Source organism: Ambystoma mexicanum, chromosome 7q (genome assembly GCF_040938575.1).
Source record: "Ambystoma mexicanum isolate Mex_15411 chromosome 7q, UKY_AmexF1_1, whole genome shotgun sequence".
Taxonomy (NCBI): Eukaryota; Metazoa; Chordata; class Amphibia; order Caudata; family Ambystomatidae; genus Ambystoma; species Ambystoma mexicanum.
The window spans coordinates 627,331,682-627,354,672 of NC_090941.1; the positions used below are offsets into that span (position 1 = coordinate 627,331,682).

General features: G+C 47.1%; 1 protein-coding gene across 4 annotated transcripts in view; it reads left to right on the forward strand.

Moving 5' to 3' along the window:
- The first annotated feature begins 1,150 nt into the window (after nt 1-1,150).
- The window catches only part of LOC138528557 (uncharacterized), a 788,016-nt gene continuing 766,175 nt past the window's right edge, over nt 1,151-22,991 (forward strand). For all 4 annotated transcript variants that reach the window (XR_011284169.1, XR_011284170.1, XM_069640323.1 and 1 more), the window contains exon 1: nt 1,151-1,343. The gene's annotated coding sequence lies outside the window, so the exon portion shown is untranslated. The remainder of the gene's footprint in view (nt 1,344-22,991) is intronic.

The following is a 22,991-nucleotide window of genomic DNA, read 5'->3' on the forward strand; positions in this document are numbered from 1 at the left end:
CGGGGACACGAGGACTGACCCGCCCCCTAATCCGGACTTACTGGTGGGCCCGAAGGACGGAGGAAATGCACCCTGCCTGCCTGGATCCCCGGCCCGGGGAATGGCCATGGACAGATCACCCATGCCGAAGGTGAGCGGGAGGTACCCCCAGAGGACTGGCCGAGGGTAACCCTCAGCGACTACGTATTGGGCACTTATTTGGTCGGCCCGAGGCTGAGGACAATTAAGTAAGGGGACCCTGGCGGATGTGAATAAAGGGGTGCTCTTGAAGGTGGGTGTTAAAGTTGTATTGTTGTGTTGGTTTGCAGTGTGTAGTTCTTAAATGCTTTGTTGTTTGTCCTCCCGAAAAAGGAGTGTGGTGCTGCCCGATGATTGGACGCGCACGCGGCGGCGTGACGTTGCACACCGCCGCGTGCAGTATAAATAATCGGGAAGCCCGAGCCATGACGTGTGCGTGTGAGTCCTTCATGTGCTGGGGGGCTTACGGGAATCGCCGGGGGTCTGGACACACCCCCAACACTTGTTTACCCTGCTGTGTGATTGCTATGAAATAAATCCAGCACACACAAAAATACCTGTGTCCCGTGATCTAGGCCACCACAGTAAGGTGAAAAGTGACAAAGGGTAGTAGGTGAGGAACTTGAACTGAAGTGAGGGGTTAGGGGGGCTCAAGGTTTTGGGGGCAACTGGTTGTAAGACAAGGGGTTAGAAAAAAAAATCAAGTTTGTTAGGGGGGTGGGTGGGGAGAGGGGTACAAAACGTGAAATCATTTTCAGCTAAGTTGTTTTAATATATGTATTTGATTGTATAGCAACTTCAGTAAAATGCCCTCGCTGAAAATGGTACTTGATGGGAAAAACACAGAAAGACGTTATATAGATCTGTTGGTGGGAAGAATAATTCCTCATCTCCCCCTTCCCCCAAACACTTTATTTTGCTTGCTCACACACTCGCTGACCCAATGACTGGGGGCGTCTCAGATTCAACCCATAGAAATATGGCAACCTTGCTCATTATACAGCATGCCCGTCTTCCTGTCTACAGTTGTTCACTGATACTATTTATCAACATGTAGGTTGGCTTGCGAGCTCTCAAGCACGTGTCGCTATTATGTCACGTCCCTGCGCCTGAACAGGGCGTGCTGGGAGTTGTAGTGCTTTGTAGCCTTTGGAAACTGAACAGCAATGTTTCGCCTGTGACGTTTCTCTGTTACGGGCTTTGACGACCATCTTGGATTCGGTGTGTGTAGTTGGATCTTGTCCGGTTACGGGCGCGGAGTGGGGAGTGCGATCTGCGACTGTGGCACCCCTGAAAGCGGGAGGCGGCGGAGACCCAATGCGGAGGTAGGCTGTGCTAGGTGCCAGGCCCGGGCCATTTTACATGGCCGTTGTGCGAACGGCGCAAGCCCTCATTCCCTTCTCGGTCTGTAAATAAGGGACCTGAGACTAGAGTCATGGGCTGGGTGACAGCTACAGTGCCCTTCCCAAAGACCTACATGCTCTCTTCCCGGGGACGTAATGTTTTGTACTTGATCCTCCTGAAAAATGACATTCCCCAAAGGGAGCAGCCACGTATTTTGTTCGTTGGTTTCCAGGGCACTAGGAACCACTCCTACTGTTTATTGAGATATAGCGACAATTCCATCAGTGACAGTGTTTATTTTATATTAGTGCCAAGGACGAGTATACTCGTCCTTTTTACATAGACTTCACTAATAGCCTGGCACTTAAGGGGTTAAACCAAAGTTCATACGTGCTATCAGTGTAACAGGTACTTACAACCTCCTTGCACGATGGTGCACGCAAAAATGTATCCAGCGAATGATGAAACTTTTTTACTGCTAACTTTTTACCCAGAAGCTAGAGTCCCAAGGACTGAGAAGAACAGTGTTATTCTGGCAATGGGATTGCGGGGTTCAGTTATGGGATCTATATAACACACCAGTCTTAACATCTTGTGAACTCATAATATTGTATAGCCTGCAATAGACCAAGTAAGTTATTTTTTTTTATTTCGTGTTTCCAATGTTTGTGCAGTGTCTTTGTAAAAACAGTTACGTAGGATAGAGAAAAGGGAAAAAAAGGTCACAAGCACAGTAACAGTTATTCTATGGTACAGGTGTTTTTTTTTATTTTTTAGCTAAACTATCTAGTGCATATTACATGATTAAGAACTGGGCAAATGGCAGTTGCATGAGGTGAACTATGTTCCGTCATTTTAATACCCTTTCCACACTTTCAGGCCATTTTTCCAATTATTCTGGTGTATTTCCGTGATTTTAATTTTGTTATTGTATGTCTTTCTAAGGGTTTTTGGTTTTTCTTCTTCGGACATCTGAGTAGTGCATTGGCTGTGAAGAACACCGAGAAACAACAATGAAGCCATATAGTGCTGGCATTTAAACTAGAACCCCTACCTAATTTGTAAATAAGTGCCAGGGCCTAAACATGTCCAATGATGCCTGTGCAGTGTCATGACAGCAGTTTGTTGCCCAGTGCTGCCCATATCCACTACTGGACCCCACAGTGTCAACATATTTGGTGCTGCAGCTGCTCATTGGGGGTGATGTGTGCAGCACCCATGGCAGATGTGCAATTACCAAAAAAGAAACATAGCATAGGTGTCTTGAAATGGGACACTAAAACACTTGATCATCCGCGTTATCGATTTCCTCTGATTCAATAGGTAGCATTCATGGTATTTTCACTGTCTAGCCACAGAATATAGAGCATGAGTTTTATTTTTCTAGAGTTAAGTGATGGATGCTCACACAATCATTACTTCACTGATGAACATGCCTGTTAAGCACCATAGAAAGGTGCTTTCTGAGCAGGCATTCCTCCCTGGCAATGTCTGTTTCGCTTGCCCCTCTGGTGGTGCTGTTGCTGTGCTGTTGTTTGTACTAGTGTGTGTTTAAGACTGTGATTGTGGCCTGGCAGGTACCTGCATATTGGTGCACACCTCATGCTGGTTGTGTTCTAGAAGAAAAAGGTTAAATGCCCAACTTAATAAGTCCTGTTGAGTGCTGTGGCCTGTAGAGGTAGCAGCAAAGCGAGTGTCCAACTGACACACATACATGCTCGTGCCCCACCTGTCGGCGGAGTTCGTGATCTGCATTAAGTGCTGTGGCTACCTGGCTGCTGCCCACACCACACACCTAAGCTAACCACCCTGCTGTAATGGTGCTTTCAGTTAGTGTAGCAGAGAAGCGCCATTGTCATGCATGCTGACTAGAGGCGTCTGCTGGCACCACCAGCGCTAAGGCTGTCACCTTCCAGCTAACTTTTGTTTCTGAAACAGGATAATTAGCACAGCAGCACCAGCGTGGCACATACTGTTATTGTATGCTGTGCAAGCAAGACGGTCTTACAAGTAATGTCGTCAACCAGCAGATCATAATTGAACTGAGGCAGAACTTGCTTGTGCTCAGAAATAAATTCCAGAGCTCAGTCTTGCCAAACACCCCTAGAAAGGAGGCACTGGCTAAAACCCCTTCCCAAGATAGATCTATAAGATTCGCAATGTGTACATTTATGTTGAGTGAGGTACTGAGTTGGTCTGGTCTTAAAGGGATCAATATTGCATTCTATTTGCACCTTGTTTTCCCGAAGAAAGTCTTGGTTGTTTGAGGAGACGTTGTTAGGAAGGCTTTAAACATGTCAAGTTGCACTTAATCTTTTTTTATATTACAATGGTTTAGTTTATTTCTAAACTTTTCAATTATATACATTGCATATTCACAGTAAAATACTATTACAACAATTTTAGGGTAACGTTCATCTTATATCTTTGGATCTTCTTTTGTTATGTTCTTCCAGAATTGGATAATCGTATATATTAATTTTGTTGTTGTTTCCTTTTGTCCCATCGTTCCTTTGGGTCGAACTGTACTGTGGATGTCTGGTACATTTCTCTGCAAAGATTTCGCTTTTCAGCCAGTGCCTTGCATTCCATTATTACATGAAAGAGGAATTCTATAGTTTCCGATCCCTTACAAAATCTGCAAAAGGCCTGAGTGGTTGCTATTTGCTTGGTTTTTGATAAAAGGTCTTGCGTTGGAAGCAGATTAAGACGCAGTCGCATAAATAAATCTCGATTGTCTTTATCCGGATAGATCCTCAGATATTTCGGGAGCTGGTTCATTGGCCTTATCTTTGATCCACAATTTAGGTTAATTTGATATTGACTCTTCAAATGCACCGTAAGTATCCGGTCGTTTAGCATTATTATTCTTTTTTTTAGCATGCTGTGGGCATAAGGTCAACATTTCCATCGAAATTCGGACTTCTTTTTTTTTTTTTTTAAACTTTTATTTATTGGCACAGAGGTCAAGACAGGCACATTTCAACTTACATAGTAATAAGCTAACAACATAATCGTACAATCGGCACCACACCATGGTCAGGGTATACATCACAGGCTGATAATAACTGATATCGCGGGGAGGCGTTGAAAAGCAAGCGAAATAGCTAAAACCAATAGGAAAAGTTAGGTCATCTGTGGCATGTCGGGTTGTCCTGGCAGGGGAGATGAGGTCAGTTCCACTTCATCTCTGCCATTTATTGTTATTGTTATTGTTATTTTGCACTTATATAGCGCCTTATATACCATTGGTATGGTCTGAAGGCGCTGGTAGGTTGAACACCCTTGGGAACCGAAGTTCAGATCAGTAGAGAGAGTAGGGAGAGTCAAAAGGTGCGTGTGAGCACCGGATATGTGTGCAGCTTGTGCGGTACACGTGTAATAGCTGCTTCTTATCGGTAGGTGTGGTGGTTGAGAGATCAGGAGAATGTGTTCGTTCTGGCAGGATTTATCCGGAACGGATGTGGCTGCGTTAGGCCTGAGGAAAACGCCTGGCTGGGGGTGTGGGACCAGCAGTGTTTACATAGAATGATGTGGAGTAAGCGGTGGATGTTCGTATGAGAACAGTTATACCGAATGGTGTCATAGTATCTCTGTGTTCTAGTTGAGTGGTGATGTAAAGGAGAGAGTAAGCGTGGGGTGTGGTGTGATGGGTTATATGCTCTTTCAGTGTGCAAACTTCTAAATGCAACTTTCCCAGAGAGGGAACTGGGCGAACTTCTAAGTACAATTTTCCATACAGAGTCTATTGGGAACACTTCTAAATTCATTTCATCAGAGAGGGTATTGGCACACTTCACGTGTAACTCTCGCAGAGGCTATTGGGTACACTTCTAAACGCAATTTTTCATAGAGCGTCTACTGGGCACTCTAACTTCAGTTTTCCAGAGAGGCTATTGGGCAAACTTCTATATGCAACTTTCCAGAGTGTCTATTGGATACACTTCTAAAATCAACTTTCACAGATGCTATTGGTAGCACTTCTAAATGCAGCTTTCACAGAGGATATTGGACTCGTATCTAAATTCAATTTTCTACAGAGAGGCTACTGGGCGCACTATAAAATCAATTTTCCAGCGAGGCTATTGGGAACACTTCTAAATTCAATTTACCAGAGATGCTATTGGGCACACTTCTAAATGCAACTTTCACAGAGTGGTTTATTGGGAGCACTACTAAATTCACAGCGAGGTTATTGGGCACACGTCTAAGTGCAATTTTCACAGAGCGTCTACTGGGCACACTTCTAAATGCAATTTTCCAGAGTGTCTATTGGATACACTTCTAAAATCAACTTTCACAGGAGCCATTGGTAGCGCTTCTAGATGCAGCTTTCGCAGGGGCTAATGGGTACACTTCTAAATCTCACAGCGAGGTTATTGGGTACATTTCTAAGTGCAACTTTCCAGAGTGTCTACTGGGCACATTTCTAAAATTCAATTTTCCAGAGTGGCTATTGGGCACACTTCTAAAATCAACTTTCACAGGTGGTAGCACTTCTAAATGCAACTTTCACAGGGGATCTTGGGCACACTTCTGAATTCCATTTACCCGAGAGGCTATTGGGCACATTTCCAGACTTGACGGAGAGGCTGTAGGGGACACTTTGTGAATGCAACTTTCACATGCTAACATTCACAGTTCCATCTAGATGCGACGCAGGTCAATATTCACAATTCCATCTAAGAGTGGACATGCTAACTTTTACAATTCCATCTAAGAGTGGACATGCTAACTTTCACAATTCCATCTAAGAGTGGACATGCTAACTTTCACAATTCCATCTAAGAGTGGACATGCTAACTTTCACAATTCCATCTAAGAGTGGACATGCTAACTTTCACAATTCCATCTAAGAGTGGACATGCTAACTTTCACAGTTCCATCTAAGAGTGGACATGCTAACTTTCACAATTCCATCTAAGAGTGGACATGCTAACTTTCACAATTCCATCTAAGAGTGGACATGCTAACTTTCACAATTCCATCTAAGAGTGGACATGCTAACTTTCACAATTCCATCTAAGAGTGGACATGCTAACATTATGGCAGTCTGTGTTATTTGGAGGTAAGATAGAGTGGCATGGGCTTTCTGCAGTGGAGTGATTTCTCTACTCTCCACCCATACCACACTCACGGTTTTGGTGGTGTCTGTTAGTTGCTGGCTTCATTGGCTTCCCCTGCGGACACATCTTGGAGCCGCCTCTGTTGGAGCCGCCCTTGGCCTCAGGGCCCTTAGCCGCTGGGGGCTGCCGGGCAGAGGGCTGCCCTGGGCGGGCCAGTGATAAAGGACGAGGGGCCTATCAGAGGGGGGTGGGACCATGAGGAGGTTTTAGAGGAGGGGAAGTGGGGACCGACTCACCTGCTCCTAGGATGGGAAATAGGAGCAGGTGCAGGAAGCGGGTCGGTACACCGACGCTGCCTCGGCCAAAACAACCAATCAGGGGCGGGATGGGAGGCGGGAGCGAGAGGGGAAGAAACAGGAAGCGGGCTGGGGAGCTCGGGGCACACAGGGACCTGGGGGCATTTTTGGAGAAAAAGGTGGCCAAGGAGGGGCCAAGGCACTCACCTGCTGCAGCCCCTTCAGGAATGGAAGATAGAATTTAGATAGCTACAAAATTCTGACCAGACGTTTTTGGGTCGAGATGTCGGGGGTAGGGATCCAATGTATTCCTCCTCGCACATTTGTGTCCAGGTAAGGGCTTTCAGCCACATCGTAAAAGTGGGAGGATTGCGGCGCTTCCAGTATTGCAATATACATTTTTTGGCCACCATAATACTTACATTTACAAATTTTGCCATTTTCCTTACATTCTCACCCTCCCAAGTACCAAAAAGTATGGCAAGTGGGTCCATAGACACCGGAGACCCCACTATTTCAGAGAGTGCCTCTGTCACGGCCGTCCAGAACGTGTTGAGGGCGGGGCAGGCCCAGAACATGTGTATATGGTCTGCCTCACTGGATTTACATTTGGGGCACACAGGGGTCTGGGTTCCTGTGAATGACGCCACTCTATGCGGTGTATAATAGAGCCTATGAAGGAGCTTAAATTGTATGCAGCGGAATCTGGCGCTTAGGGAGACCCTACGTGTGTGTGTACACATTATGCCCCAGAGATCGTCGGTGATTGCAACTCCTAGTTCCCTGGCCCAAGCCTCGCGTGGTTTAAGAGAGTTGTCCGCAGTGTTATTTAGTTGCATCTTATACAGATTAGAAATTATGCTTTTGGCACCTCCGGAGTTTGCTATATATTGTATTTCGGGAGAATCGGGGGGTTCAATAGGGCATGAGGGCCACATCGACCGCACTGCAGCTCTAAGCCTATGATACTGCAGCATTTCGAGTGGAGAATTGGAGTGGTCATGGCGACATGTTTGGGGGGTAATGAAAACACCATTGGGGAAGAGATCCGCAAGGGCACGGTATCCCATGGTTTCCCAGTGGCGTATGAGGTTTAGGTCATGTGTGGGGGGGAGTCCGGGGAACTGCCACAGGGGAAGCCACTTGTAGTATGGGCGCTGTTCCTGGTCAGAGCCTAGGATGCTCCCCCAGGCTCTAATCGTAGCGGACACCGGGTCCGCATGAGCATCTGTTTGGAAAGCTCGGTTCAGTAACAGGGACATGATATTAGTTCCACCTCCCGCCAGTTTCTCAAGTTTTACGTGTATAGGCGGATTCTGGAGCGTGTACCAATGGGAGGCATGATGGGCCTGTGCAGCATTCCAGTATAGGCGAAGGTCTGGGGCCGCGAAACCCCCTTTGTCGTAAGGCAGCGTCATGTGTTGCCACTTCTTGCGGACCGAGCCTGGATGCCAGAGAAATTGTGCGCACTCCGAGTGGAGCTTCTTAAAGTATTGGACCCCAGGCCAGATCGGCACGTTAGCAAAGACATACAGAAGTTTGGGGACCACTACCATCTTTATTAGAGAGAGTCTGCCCGCTAGGGATAGAGGTAGATTGCGCCACCTGGAGAACTTGGAGATGACCAGGTGGGCCACTGCCTCGTAGTTGTCCGTCAATAGAGAGGCCTTGGTTAATGATATTTGTACCCCGAGATACCTAACCCCACCCGGGGACCAGCGTAGAGGGTACTCACAAGACGGTCGTTGGGTTGCCACAGTAAGGGGGAAAATTTCGGACTTGGAGTAGTTGATTGTGAAACCTGAGAACGTACCTATCTTAGTGATATCACGGATGATCGGGTCCAAATGTGTGGAAGGATTTCTGACATACAAGAGCACGTCATCTGCATATAAAGAGATGATCTCTGGTGCATCTATTATTCGTATGCCTTTATTGACGTGTCGGCCCCTTATATGGTCCGCCATGGGTTCTATGGCGAGCGCAAAAAGGAGGGGCGAGAATGGGCATCCCTGACGAGTGCCCCTGTGTAGCGTAAAGGGAGAGGAGGGAACCGAGTTCACAAGAACTTTAGCTCGTGGGTCCGTGTATAACAGTTTTATGTAAGAGGTCATTTTGGGACCCACACCCATTTTTTCCAATACGGCCCACAGATATTGCCATGAGACCATATCAAAAGCCTTTTGGGCATCTAGTGTTACCGCCACTGCGTCCGCGCCTGGGTCAATTCTGGACATCACATTAAACAGGCGGCGGATGTTCAGAGCTGTGGATCGACCCGGGATGAAACCGCATTGGTCCTCGTGTATCATGTGGGACATGAATGGGAGAAACCTATTAGCAATTATCTTGGCGAAGATTTTCGTGTCGGTGTTAATAAGAGATAGGGGCCTGTAAGACCCACATTCGTCTGGGGGCTTTCCAGGTTTGGGGAGGACAGTTATTAAGGCTTCCCTAAGGGAGGGGGGGAGGCAGTTCAAACGAAGTGATTCGGCCCAGACCCCGTATAGCACAGGCGCTAGTATAGCCACATGCTCCTGGTAGAACTCGGAAGTGAGCCCATCCGGCCCAGGCGCCTTGTTTTTGGGGAGGCCCGATATCACCTGAACTATCTCCTCCAGGGTGAATGGGGCGTCTAATATTTCCCGGGTGTCTTGGGAGATAAGGGTCATAGGGATGCTCTCAAGGAGGTCGTCCAGGTCTTGGGCGGAGTGTTCTGGTTGGGGGCCATACAGCGTGGCGTAGAAGCTAGCGAAAGTGTCTAGAATGGATTGGTCTGACCAGTGCCTCACCCCACTGCCATCTATGATATTGTCAATGCGGGTCCCCCCAGTCTCAGCACGCACTAGCCTGGCCAGGGTTCTACCCGGCCTGTCTCCTTCCCCATATCTGCGGGCCGCCACAGGGCGTGTAAAGTATTGCACCTCCCTCATAGCATGTGACTCAAATTTTTCCAGCTCTGATCTGATTGCAGCTAGGGTCACTTGGGACTGCGTGATCAGGTAGTCCTGTTCGAGTGCTTTGAGCTTGGTCTCCGAGTTGGTTAAGGCCCGCCTTATAGTCTTCAGGACCCCAGCTTTTCTAAAGATACACATCCCCCTGATGTAGACCTTGAACGCCTCCCATCGAATTCCCAAGGGTGTATCAGTTGTATTGTTCTTTTCAAAGAATGTAGTTATATCGGATAGAATCTCGGCTTTAAAGACAATGTCTGATAGGGCGGTGGATTTGAAGCGCCAGTGGGGTCTCAGCGGCACTGCGTCACCGAGTTGAATCTGTAGGAGTACAGGGGAGTGATCGGATAGCGTACGGGCCAGTATCGTGACATCTGAGACCTTCCCTACCAGTCCGCCAGAGAGTAGAAATAGATCTATTCTCGAGGAACTGTCATGTACAGTGGAATAGAAAGTGTAGTCTCTGTCGTGGGGGTGGAGCATTCTCCATATATCATGTAAATTGAGAGAATCCATATGTGAGAGGAGACGCTTGGTCGCTCGTGGTGTGGGTCTGCGACTGGACGTCGTCCTATCTAGTAAACTGTCCAGTGCTAGGTTCATGTCTCCTCCCCATATTATGGGGACGTCAATGTATCTCATGAGTATGGCCGTCACTCCGTCGAAGAACTCGGGGGAGTCAATGTTGGGCGCGTATACGTTGACCAGTAGGCATTGTTCGTGAGCCAAAGTGCAATGCAGGATCACATATCTGCCTTCTGCGTCAATGTGCGATGAGTGGAGGGTAAAATGGATAGACTTGTGGATGAGAGTCAGGACCCCTCTGGCTTGGGTGGAGTATTGGGTGAAGTATCTATTAAGACCCCACGTTTGTGCAATGTTCGATGATAGGTGTTTAAGGGCATGTGTCTCTTGCAGTAGGAGAACCTTGGCCCCGTGTCGTTGCGCGTAGGCCGCAATCCTGCGGGATTTCGTGAAATTTGTCAGGCCACGTACATTCCATGACATCATTTTAATCTCCATGTAGGCAGCCTACGGGACATCCCAAGTAAAGGTGCAGCCCTCGGTAATCGCCATGAGTGCTGCCATGTCGCACCGTTGCCATCGTGTGAGACCCGCCCTAACCCCTGCGCCATTTTGAATGTAACCATCCCCAACTTTCCAACCCCCCGCCCTCACCGCCCTGTCCCAACTAGCAGTGTGTAAGAACCCACCCTCGAAATGGACCACTGGATGCCAACCCCAACTTGGCAATGCATGAACTAAAGCCCAACAGGGGCGCAAACACAAACATTTCGATTCTACAGGAATTGCAGCTGCAGTGGGGGCTACCGCTGCCGTTCCGCCCACCAGTTTGGATACGAATCTTGAATAAACCATAAAATCACAGGTTCGGCTAACATACATAAGGTTACAGAGTTAGGATGCACGTATTAGCGGGTTTCAAGACTAGCTCGTAGAGAGAGGACAGCGGCCAGTTCTAGTTGTTGTCCATCGGGGCCTCAGGTGGCTCCGCCAGTGGAATCTGTGCCTCTATGAACTTAACGGCCTCGTCCGGGACCGTGAAGAAGTAGAGCTTGTTACGATGAGTGAATTTAAGGCGTGCGGGGAAAAGCATAGCATATTCAATCTTCCTATCGCGTAGCATTTTCTTCACCCCAATGAATCTGCGTCTCTCCGTTTGCACTCCTACTGAAAAGTCGGGGAAGATCCTAATTACTTGTGAATCCAACCTTAATTCCCCCTGGCCAGGCGTAGTATATGATCCCTGTCCTTGTAGCTGAGCAGCTTTGCTATGATAGGTCTGGGGAAATCCCCTGGCCGTGGTCGAGGTGCCAAGGAGCGGTGAGCTCTTTCGATCGTGAAGAATGGCGAGAGATCAGGGTCATCCAGGAGATCTCTGATGAGTTTTTCCACCGCTAGTTCCATTTACCCTTTGAGTGCAGTTTCGGGGACCCCGATTTATGCGAATGTTATTTCTCCGTGACCTCGATTCGAGGTCATCGCATTTAGATTTGACCTGTTTCATGTCTCGGACGAGCTCTGACTCTGTGTTTTGCAGAACATGCACGTTGTCTTCAGTGGTGCCAGTCCTTTGCTCCACTTCGGTAATCCTAGCCCCGTGCTGGTCAAGCTTAGCCCTTAGTGACGCCACATTCGCGTTAATATCATCCAGTTTTTCATGGAATGCTGCAAAGTTTTTAGCCATGGATTCCATCATAGTGGCCAAGTCCGGTTGAGGGGGGTCCGGCAGGAGGTCGCCTTCCTCCTGGACTGCAGCGGGTGATGCCTGGTCAACCCTGGGTGTCGCCCTGGCGAACTTGTCCATAGCCCCGGCCTTGTTAGTGGCCCGCGATCTGTTAGACATTCTTCTGGGGGAGAGTCAGGGCTAGTACAGCGTTATAGGTGGTGGAGAAGGCCCGGATCGTACCGTACTGTGCCGGACCGCACTGAGGTCCCGTCGCGGCCACAGGCGATGCTGGCGGATTGTCACCACAGGGGCCGAACGGGCGAAATTGTTCAAAGCTACTTGCGTCTAGATAGTGGGATGATTTCCCCCTTCTGCAGCCTCCTGGAACCAGCCGTTCCGAGTGGGAGATTCCCAGCGCTTGCGCATGTGGAGTCCATTCAGCCAGGGCCCCTCCAGGTGGCCATAACAGCGAAAGGATAGCAATTCCCGGTGGGATGAGCGCGGAGGGCCCCAGGCACCGTGGGACAGAGAGTTGGGGGAGCGTGGAGCAGGCTTGTGTTTAGGCAGTCCCCCCCGGGCTGTACCCCAGCACCGTGGGCACAACACTAGTAGCGGGGTGGATGGGGGACCCCCAGCGGTGCATATAACAGCCACAAACACCCACCTTATAGCCTGTAGGGCGGCTGGACCCGTATGTTCCTCGGCGCAGGATTGGGGCCAACAAGGTGCGGGAGCTGCGGCCAGCCAAGGGGCAATGTCGGGATCTTCATGTAACAGGTGAGTGTCCCAAAGTCGGCACAGGTGCGCAACAGGGGCGGGGAAGCGCCGGTTGCTCCTCAGTGGGTCGATGGGGCCAGTCCCGTTTCTTACTGCAGGCCGGAGACCACGCTGCGTGGGTGGTGGGCGAAGCAGGAACGCTCTCACGGTGTCTCTGTGTTGTCGGGCCCCCGAGCGTGTGTCCCGCCGCCTCTCCGCACAGTCCAGGCAGTCCGGGATCTCCCAGTCCGGGGGGGGCCCGCACACGTGTGCCAGTGGGCGCCGGGGCTCCAGGCCAGCCCACGGCCGCAGTAACGGCCCGGCAGCCGATTGAGCCGCCGCGCCGAGCGGGCGAGCCACACGCACACGACCGGGGCTGCGGGTGTCTCAGGCCCCGCCTCGCCCGGCACGCGCGGGGGAGAGGATCCAGCCGATGCAAGGGGGCCGCAGTAACCAGCCGATGCAAGGGGGCCGCAGTAACCAGCCGATGACGGTGCTCAGAGATGGAGCGCGGCAGCGTCCCGGCAGCCGACGCTGCAGCGGGCAAGAGCGGCTACTCGAGGAGGCCGGATGCCGCCGCAGGCCCGGGCGCCCGATACTAAGGACGCCAGCTCCGATTCCACCCCAGATTTCAGGCACGAGGAGAGGAAAGTAGCAGCAGCAGGATCGTGGCCGTGGTGGTAGGGGATGATTAGGATTAGCGCCGATAAAAAGCAGATTCTGGTGGGCAGGAACGGAGCTCGCTGGCTAGGCAGCCATATTGCTTGGCTGCTCAACAGCGCCCCAAAATTCGGACTTCTTAAGTTGGTCTTCCATTTTACTTACTTTTCCATTCGTTCAAAGCGAACTTGATAATCACCGCAGAATTCGTGCGAAGGCTCTCACTGGCTGGAATTTGATCCTCGCTCTGGATTTTTCTATTAAAATCAAGATGTTTCCATGTTATTATGGATTGAAGTGACTGCCTTGCGATTTCATAGCGAATCCGTGCATTGGCGAATGAAGGAGGCAGCGCTAGTACTTTGCGCCAAGAGATAGCTACTTTTTGTTTGAAAAAAGGCTACCACTGGTTTCTGTGAACATTTCCCATATTTCCTATGGATGTAAGCACCTTGTGTGGCTAGGGCATGTGCTTTGGATTTCAGATGTTGCACCCATTCCGCCTGTGACTTTGTTTGGTTGATCCATACGCCAAGGTATTTCACTGTTTTAACTTGCAATAGTTATTTATTTTCTTGGAACCAGGTAAATTGAGCATTTATCCGTTTCTTGGTTAGCAACATGATTTTAGTTTTTTGTGTATTGATTTTTAGTTTGTTCAACCTCATGTAGCTTTCCAGTTGGTCAAGGCATATCTGCAAACCTTGTTGAGCTTTATCGAAAGTAACAATATCATCTGCGGCAACGGAATGGCATTTATTTTCGGAGGGTTACAAGTTGGAATGTTCATGTAGTCGTCAAAGTCAGAGGTAAAAAGATTGAAAAGGGTGGCCGCCAGGGGGCACCCTTGTTTCAGCCCATTCCAAGTTGATCGGGGCAGTCACTACGCCGTCTGCCGTCATGCGAATTTGAATACTGGTGTTGTATAATTGTCTGATGGGTTCCACAATTTCGCGAGGACATTCCCAGGCTTTGAGTTTGTCCTAAAGTGCCATTAACCATATCGAACGCGAGTTTCAATTCTACCAAAAATGCGTTTATCTGAGTTTTATCTCCTCTTTTTTTAAATTTATTTTTTAAAACAATTTTTATTAGTTTCAACATAAACACCATACAGCGTAACGCCAAATATGCATTCACATTATCACACATAAATATATTTCGCTTTAATCACCCCACCCAATCTCCTTCTCCCCTTCGCGAGCCTACCCCACACTTCAGCCTGCCTCGGCTCCTTTCTATGGGCGTCCCACCATTTTCTGCACCTGAAGGACTATCTTCCTCCGGGCTTCCCCGATCAGACCCAGACAGTGTTGCACCCAAATGTTTCCAGGCTACCAGTGTGTCTGCTTTTTTTGCCCCCCCCACCTCTGTTTGCAGCTTCTTGCCACACCGTTGTTTCGGCATTCGCACATTTCTGGAGATCATGCCACCAGGCTTCTGCTCTCAGCCTTCTGTTGAGTTTTATCTCTTATGGCCTCTTGTTTTAGCAGATTTAAAGTAGGTTGATGTTACTACCAGCTTTTTTGATGAATCCTGTTTGTCTTTTTGCCTGCCGATTATTCTTCACAGTCCAAATAGTTAGCTTTTGTAATAAGAATGAAGCGAAGATTTTCCCTAAAGGGTCTAGCAGGGCAATGGGACGATAGTTATTTGGGTTCTTTCTATCACCCTGCTTAAAAATGGGCACAAGTATTGCTTTTTGCCATGTTCGAGGTATGGCATTTGATTCCACAATCAAGTCAAACAGTTGCATGCACGGTTTTACCCAGTGTTGGGAGTTGTGTTTAATAACCGCATTGGATAGCCCGTCTGGTCCGGGTGCACGGGACATATTCAAATTAGTAATAAGTGTCAGAATATCCTCTTGATTGTAATCAAGTGCCCATTTGGTGGATTGTTTTTTCGGATACGATATTGGATTTGGTACCTCGTGCTTTATATAGCTCTGTGAAGTAATTAATCCATATTGATTCTGGCACATCTGGAATTAGTGTATCGGTGGTGTTGGAACGTTGGTTAAGAATATTCCATAGATTTCTAGAATTTCTATTAGTTAACGCCTCAAGCATATTTTCAGCATCATGTTGAAATGGCAGGGATCTATTCGATTTACTCCAGTTTGTATACCGCTGTTTTTCATTCCTGATCAGCTTATGCTTATTTTCTTCAGGGCCCTTTATAATGGCTCTGGTCTTCCTGCGCAGTTCGGTTTGCTTCTCTTTAATTTGCAGATTAAAGCAGTCAGTATGTTGCGGTCTGTCTTTGATCTTGAGATTTGTTTTCTGCTGAAAGGGACTAAGAACCCTTTCGTAATTTAGTTTATCTGTCCGTTGCCGCGTCGTCTTAAGGTAGGTTTCTGGAAGGCTTCCTGTTTGGTTTTTAGTCATTCACAATCTGGTTATTCTTCCATCGAGTTCAACTTGAGGGAGAATCAATTTTTATCTTACTGGATTCGCCGTGGACCAAACTATATTTAACATCGAATGATCACTCTTATTGGAGTAGATAGTGTCAGTTTTAACAAGTTTCTCCTTATTCCCTTGAGAGATGTAGATGTAATCAATGATCGGTATGGACATACCCCGCGACCAAGTGGGCTGTATTTCCCCTTTGCCTATTAGGGGGTTGGTCGTGAGGAAAAGGTTATGGTCGTCCATTTCTTCGGTCCATCGTCGAGCTCTAGGGGTCAGCTTTGATTCATCAATTCTTACTCCTAGTTGATCAAAGAGATGCATATTTAGGTCGCCACATATGATGAATTCAGTCTGGTGGAATCGAGCAGTGGCATTGTTGATGGCTGTAAAAAACAGTGTCTACAAAGACCTCGTCATTTATCGCCACCAGGTTCCCGCGTCTTTTTTTCCAGTGGGCGAATTTCTGTCATCTTCTTTCTTGGACATCAGTGATTGATGTCTCAGGCTGGTAATTTGGATCCATGGACTCACGTTGGTAGCATCAATAATTTCAAAATTTGTATCCACTTTTATTAAGGTCAAGAGTCCTGCCGAGGGACGTCCTTTCAGACCTTGTATCGCCGGGTTTGAAAAGGTGAGGAAGCCTTCACAGACGGGTTGTTGGACCAGCCATGTCTCCTGGAGACACACAATCTGGAAGTTATTGAGGTTCAGGTTATTCTGGAGAAGATGGGTATTGCCTCGCGAATTCCATGAACATAAAGACTTCTCACATGTTCGTTCGGCAGTTGGTGGTTAATATTGAGAAGTAGTCGTCTGGGATCTCGTGGATCTCGCATCTTCTGTATATTCTGTATCTCATCATATGAAAAGCTTCATGCAATTCGGTCTTTGATCTGTTACCAATCTGGTGATTACTGTACCCTCTCCCACCTGAAATTCTCTCTTCATCATCACTGAATGATGCTGAGGCCTTTATTCCATCAATTCTTGTTGCTTGCTTTGCATTCAAGTTCTTGTTTCACTCTTCTTCTTTTTTTAAACATTTTTTTTTTTTTACCAATTTTAAGTTTTTAGAGCATCATAGACATGTGTGCATCAATAACCAGTTAATGACAAACATACATTGTTTTGTTCATGCTAACTCTTCCTTGCCCCATCTTGGGGTTTCAGTGCAGTTCAGTTCCATTGCTCATATATAGTAACCATACATAATAACCGTTAAACTATCCAACCCCTCCTCCCCCAAACATTTACCCAATTTATGGGTGCTCTTGTTTTAAGAGTTCAACCGGTTGGATCACTTTTCCAGCTTAATGTTCATATTTATCAAATGATATGTATTGCACGGAGCAACCTGGTTTAAAGTACATCTGTTCTTTATCGTCTGTAAATTCGTGTAGTGGTAGCCAAATATTCAGATACTTTAAGAGCAATGGGCTATTGCCGGCACCTTTTTCATGGCCATCACTCCCCACAGCCTCACCCACCACATAGCTACTATTGGTCCTTCCTTAGTCTTCCATGCTTGTGCAATCGTGATTCTGGCCGCGCTCAGCATATGAGTGATAAGCGTGGCTGTAGGCCCTGAGTTTGCATAGCATCCCTCGACCGCCTCCCCCAGGAGCACCACTATCGGATCGAAGGGAAGCCCCACACCCGTTATTTCTTTAATGTGACTTAAAATCTCTTTCCAGTAGGTCTCTGCTAGTGGGCAAGACTACCACGTGTGAATAAGATCCCCAGGCTGTCCACAATTTCTCCAGCAGGCTGCATGGTATTCTGGGTTGATGGAATGCATACGTACGGGCATCATATACCATCGGAGGCAGAGTTTGTATGATGCTTCTTTAATTGAGGTACATTTAGAGCTCTTGGCGGTTCTGTGCCAAATGCGGCCCCAACTATCCCCAGCGATTGGTCTCCCTAGATCTGTCTCCCACTTATGGATATAGGTGAGGTTCTCTTCAGGGTCCATCACCCCCATTAGACGATATAATCTAGTTATTCCCTTGTCTGGTTGGCCTTCTTGTACTGTTAACTCCACTCCTTTTGGGCTTCTAGTTGCTCCTTCTTTCACCTTTGCGTTTGAGACCCAATGCCTAAGCTGAACATAGTGAAACTGTTCCCGCGCCGGTAAGTTAAACCTGGCCTTATAGTCTTCAAACGTTAAGGGTGACCCATCTGTGTAGAGATCTTTTAGGACCATGTTAATTTCCCTGTCCCCCCTAGTGTGTCCAGAAATTAGCCTGCGTTCCTGGGGTAAAATCCGGGTTATAAGCAATCGGTGTGAGTGCCCCCCCACTTTGATCTTCTTATTTCTCAATACCCTATCCCAATACCACAGAGTAGTTTTGGTTGATTCTAGTAGCAGACCTCCTTTTTCCCTGTGTCGTGTGGCGAGGAAGCCAAGGTTCCCCAGGGGCGTCTTGGTCACTGTTCTTTCCAGTATTATCCACTGATTTCGATCTTCTCCAGCTGTCCATTGTAGCATCGGGGCTACCTGTGCTGCCCATAGTTATCTATGAAATTCTGGGACCACTAGTCCCCCCCCCCCCTCCCCCCCAAGGCTTGTGGTCTAAATAGTACTTTTTTGGGGCTTCTCGGTCCCCCCCCCCCCCCCCCCCCAGATAAAATTCATCACTTCTTTCTGTAATGTTTGGATGGCCGGGTCCGGGATTTTTATTGGGAGGGCGCCCACTAAGTATAGAAATTTAGGAAGTAGGGTCATTTTAACCGCTGTAATGCGTGCCAGCCAGGACTATTCCTTCAGTTGCCATCGTTTTAGGTCCCTTGATAGTGTTTTCAGGAGGTTCGGAATATTGGCCCCGTATAAAATAGACTGCTTTGTGTGAAATGAGGGATTCGAACTAACTTTTAGAATATTAGTATTTTAGCTCGCCGAAGGAATTGATTTTACACATTTTAGAAACTGTATGTACTTTGTCTGCTGTGAACTGTCACTGGTATATTAGAAGTGAAACCTCATTGTTCTGTTTAAATAGACAGTGCGATTGAATTAGCAGAACACGCTTGTTTTCCTCATTCCATTCACGAAACTACATTTCCCAGTGGGACTGTAGTCCTTTGCTAGATTTATACCGCCCCCAGGCGCGAACGTGCTGGCGGGCACGTGACCAGCCGGTCTGTGGCGAGTAGTGCGGGTGCAGACGTTCCCCCAACAATATGGGTCTTCGGGAAGCACTTGCTGCCATCGAAGCAGCAAGAGGTAGGTCATTAGCCCGGACTGCAGAAACTCAGAATAAAATGTTGGCAATATTGCCTCTAGTGGCTCCAGCTGGAGATGTAATGATAAATCCTAGCCACACTAGTGAAACTCCTTTACACCTGAACAGTCAGCCTATTATACACACCAGCCCCGCTATAAGTATAGCCCCCGCTGCACGTAATGACAATGTGGATCCCATTACCATACTTCCACTTAATGGAAAAGATAAGCGTAATGTGGGAAAGGGAAATGTTAACATTGCACATGATATTACTCAAAATTGCATGATGAATGACGCACAGACTACGGTAAATTGCCCTTCCACCCAGGCTGTCAAAGTTTCATCCCAATCGCCACCCCCCACCTCTCCCCCCCAGACACATCAGTGTTGAATCTAACGCTTTTGAACACTAGATCCTTGGTTAAGCATACCTTAGATGTTAAATCACTGATAACAATATCGATATCATGTGTCTAACGGAAGCCTGGCTGTCAGAGGCGCATGGACCTACCATAGAACAGGTCACACCACCAGGCTATACCTTCTTTGGGAAACACAGTAAGGAGGGCCATGGTGGTGGCGTTGCAGTTATCTGTAAGGAGAACTTGAAAATGTATGAGACCCAAATTGATTGGGACGGGTGCAATATCCTAAATACAAAAAGTATCCCAAATCACAATTTCAGTATACACCTGGTAACTATATACAGACCACCAGGGGTATCACATAATTTTAATGAGGAACTTACAGTGGTACTTAACGCTATTCAAACCACAAACTCTGCTATTGTACTAGTAGGAGATCTGAACCTATGGAAAGGAAATTCCACAGATAAAAAAGCTAAAGAATTAGAAAAGCTGTTCAAGAAAAACAGCATTCTGGTGCACAATAACAATCCCACACATATTAAAGGGAATACCTTGGACTGGATGGCCAGCCATAACATCACACTACCAGGGATTACCACTACACCATGCATTTGGTCCGACCATTGTCTGGTTTTCCAGCCACATACTACTCCATAACTCTAATAAAACTAACATGAGCCACTGCACAAAACCTTACACAGGAATTTTAAGGCACTTACTACAGACAACCTGTCTGAATGTATGAATTCCCTTATGCATAAAACCAAGGAATCAGATCACCCCTATATACTTGTGGCAGAATATAATATTCAAATGACTGATCTATTGGATGATGTGGCCCCAATGAAGTCTAAAACTATTAGGAAATCCGCACGCCAACAAAAGTGGTTTACACCAGAGCTAACCAAATTGAAGGCCAGCAAAAGACGTGCAGCATGTATCTGGTTCAAAGACCAAAACTCAAATAATAAGGCCACTTGGAAACTACGCAAAAAAGCATATAAAGGAGCAATCCTAGAGGCCAAGCGGACCTATTATAATGACCAAATTGAATTGGCAGATAATGATACTAAGGAACTCTTTCGCCTTTTCAGGTCTTGGGAGAAACCAGAAGTCCTTAATCATGCCATCATACCCACTGAAGAGGACTGCGTTAGGACACAGAAAGCCTTCGCAAATAAATTGTTATGTGCCCAAGATAAAATTAGAAGAGAATTACAGAGCCAAACCCTAGGTACAAACTCTCTCAACTTAAAGCATGAAGAAATAAAACATCTTGACTGATCATCTATCACTTATAAAGGAGGAATCGAAACCCACCCACATATGATTTAGATTCCCGGAGATCCTAGTTGCTGAGATAGAGGATATTATGAGAGCCATGAACCCGACTAGATGCTACAAATTTTCGGCCGATCACGAATACATTATTTTTCCTGAAATTGGTCAATAAGGTAGCTACAATCCATCTTCAACTTTATATCGAAAATTCAGGCCTGCTACACAAAAGGCAATCTGGTTTCCGCCGCTTTTACGGCACAGAGCGCGCCTTGGTAGACCTCCAAACCCACATGCTAACCTTAGTGGAAAGGAGCAGACCGGGCCTGGTAATACTGTTAGATCTTAGTGCAGCCTTCGATCTCTTGGATCATATGATATTATTAAAGAGGCTGCTAGATACGGGTGGTCTTGCTACCGAGACTATAAACTGGGTCAGATCCTTTCTGGAGTGCAGAAGATCCAGGTTGCACTGAGATAGAAACCATCATATGTGGCGTCCCCCAGAGAGCATGTATGTCGCCCTTACTTTTTAACATCTATATCGTCCCCCTCTGTAGAGAACTGGAAAAGTTGGGCTTTTTCTTTACTAATTATGCAGACGATTTCCAGTTGTCCATGGAATTGTCAGGAAATCACCAGGAAGACCAATACAAACTTAATGAAATGTATAAAGTAATAAAGAATTGGATGACTACTAACTGGCTTTACCTTAACACCGGGAAAACGGAACTCATGATTTACGGGTCCAAAACATCTAGAGAAGCACTAACGCCTGCTTTTTCTAGTTTCCTGGTTGAGGACAGCCCTATCACAGTAGTTGACAAGGAAAAACCCTGGGTGCATATCTGGAGGCCTCACTGGACGCAGGAGGACAAGTAGATGCTATTGAAAAAAATACTCAATATCATCTGCGTGTCCTGAGACAAGTTGCTCCACTAATCTCCAAAGAAAACCGAGCCAAGTTAGTAAGGGCAGTCATTCTGCCACGACTGGATTACTGCAACGTGTTACTGGAGGGTGCCAGTAGAGAAGATGTTCTAAGACTGCAGAAAATTAAGAATACCTCTGTGCGGATAATCTATGGCTTGAAAAGGCATGAACCCACCTCACTTGCCAGAAAGGAATTACACTGGCTACCAATATTGGCCAGGATTTCTTTCAAAATGCTGACCCTGTGCCATAAATGTATACATGGGACAGCCCCGTCATATTTAAGGGACAAAATCACCATATCTCGGCCCACAAAAAATCTTTGCTCCACTTCCTCCTGGCTCTTACAGGTGGCAAGGACTAAAAGAGCTTGTGGAAATGGACGTTCCGTCCCAGTGCTTGCGTCCAAGGCATGGAACAACCTACGGTTGGGTCTCAGAGAACAAAGTAATCTTTTGGCCTTTCGAAAACTGCTGAAAATGACACTTTTTATCTAAACTTCGGCTCAACTTTCACTGAGCCTTTTTCTGCTTGTAAAGGAGCGCTTTGATGCCCGAAGGCTTTGGCGCTATAGAAGTGTTGTAACATAACATAACCTATCGTATCGTATCTTGGGGTCAATTGTACCCCAAGATATTTTACTGCCTTGTGTTCCCACTTCAGGGGATATTGATTCTCCCTTTACGGGATTTGTTCTGCCTTTTCGGTAATATTAAGAGCTTTAGATTTAGGGTAGTTAACATGGAGTCCTGAGACCTTCGCGAAGTCTCCCAGTAATTGTATGGCTGCTGGTAAGGAGTTTGAGGTGTCCCTTAGGAACAGGAGAATGTCATCTGCGTAGAGTGCTACATCTTGAGGTCCTGCAGTGCCTACTTCAACCCCTTGGGTTCCCGGGTGGTTACGAACCCTACATGCAAATGGCTCCATAGCCATGGCAAAGATCGGGGGTGACAGTGGACACCCCTGTCTTGGGCCTTTCTGAATGGGGTTATTCCCTGTAAGCTTCCCATTGACCATTAGTCTAGTGGATTGGTTTGTGAAATTGGCCATTACCATGCGGGTGAAGGTTGGTCCGCACCCAAATCATTCAAGGGTTAGTCGTAAAAAACCCCAATGTAGGCTATCAAAGGCTCTAGAAGCATCCAGAGCTGCCTTGAAAATCTCTGACCAATCCTCCATCCGCAGTATATTGTATCTATGGCTCTGCGAATATTGTCATGTGTGCCGCCCTTTCACAAAGCCTGCCTGATCTGAGTGGATTATTTCCGGAAGTACCATTGCTAGTCTCCGGGCTAGTACCATGGAATAAATCTTTGCATCCCCGTTTAATAAGGAGATCGGGCGATAGCTTGCACAATCCGTTGGATCCCTGTCTGGTTTCAACAATAATATTGTAGTTGCTGGGCCCATGTCCCTGGATGTACGCCCCTTGTCTCTAATGAGGTTAAATAGGTGTTTTTAACTCGCCCGGCAAGTTTGG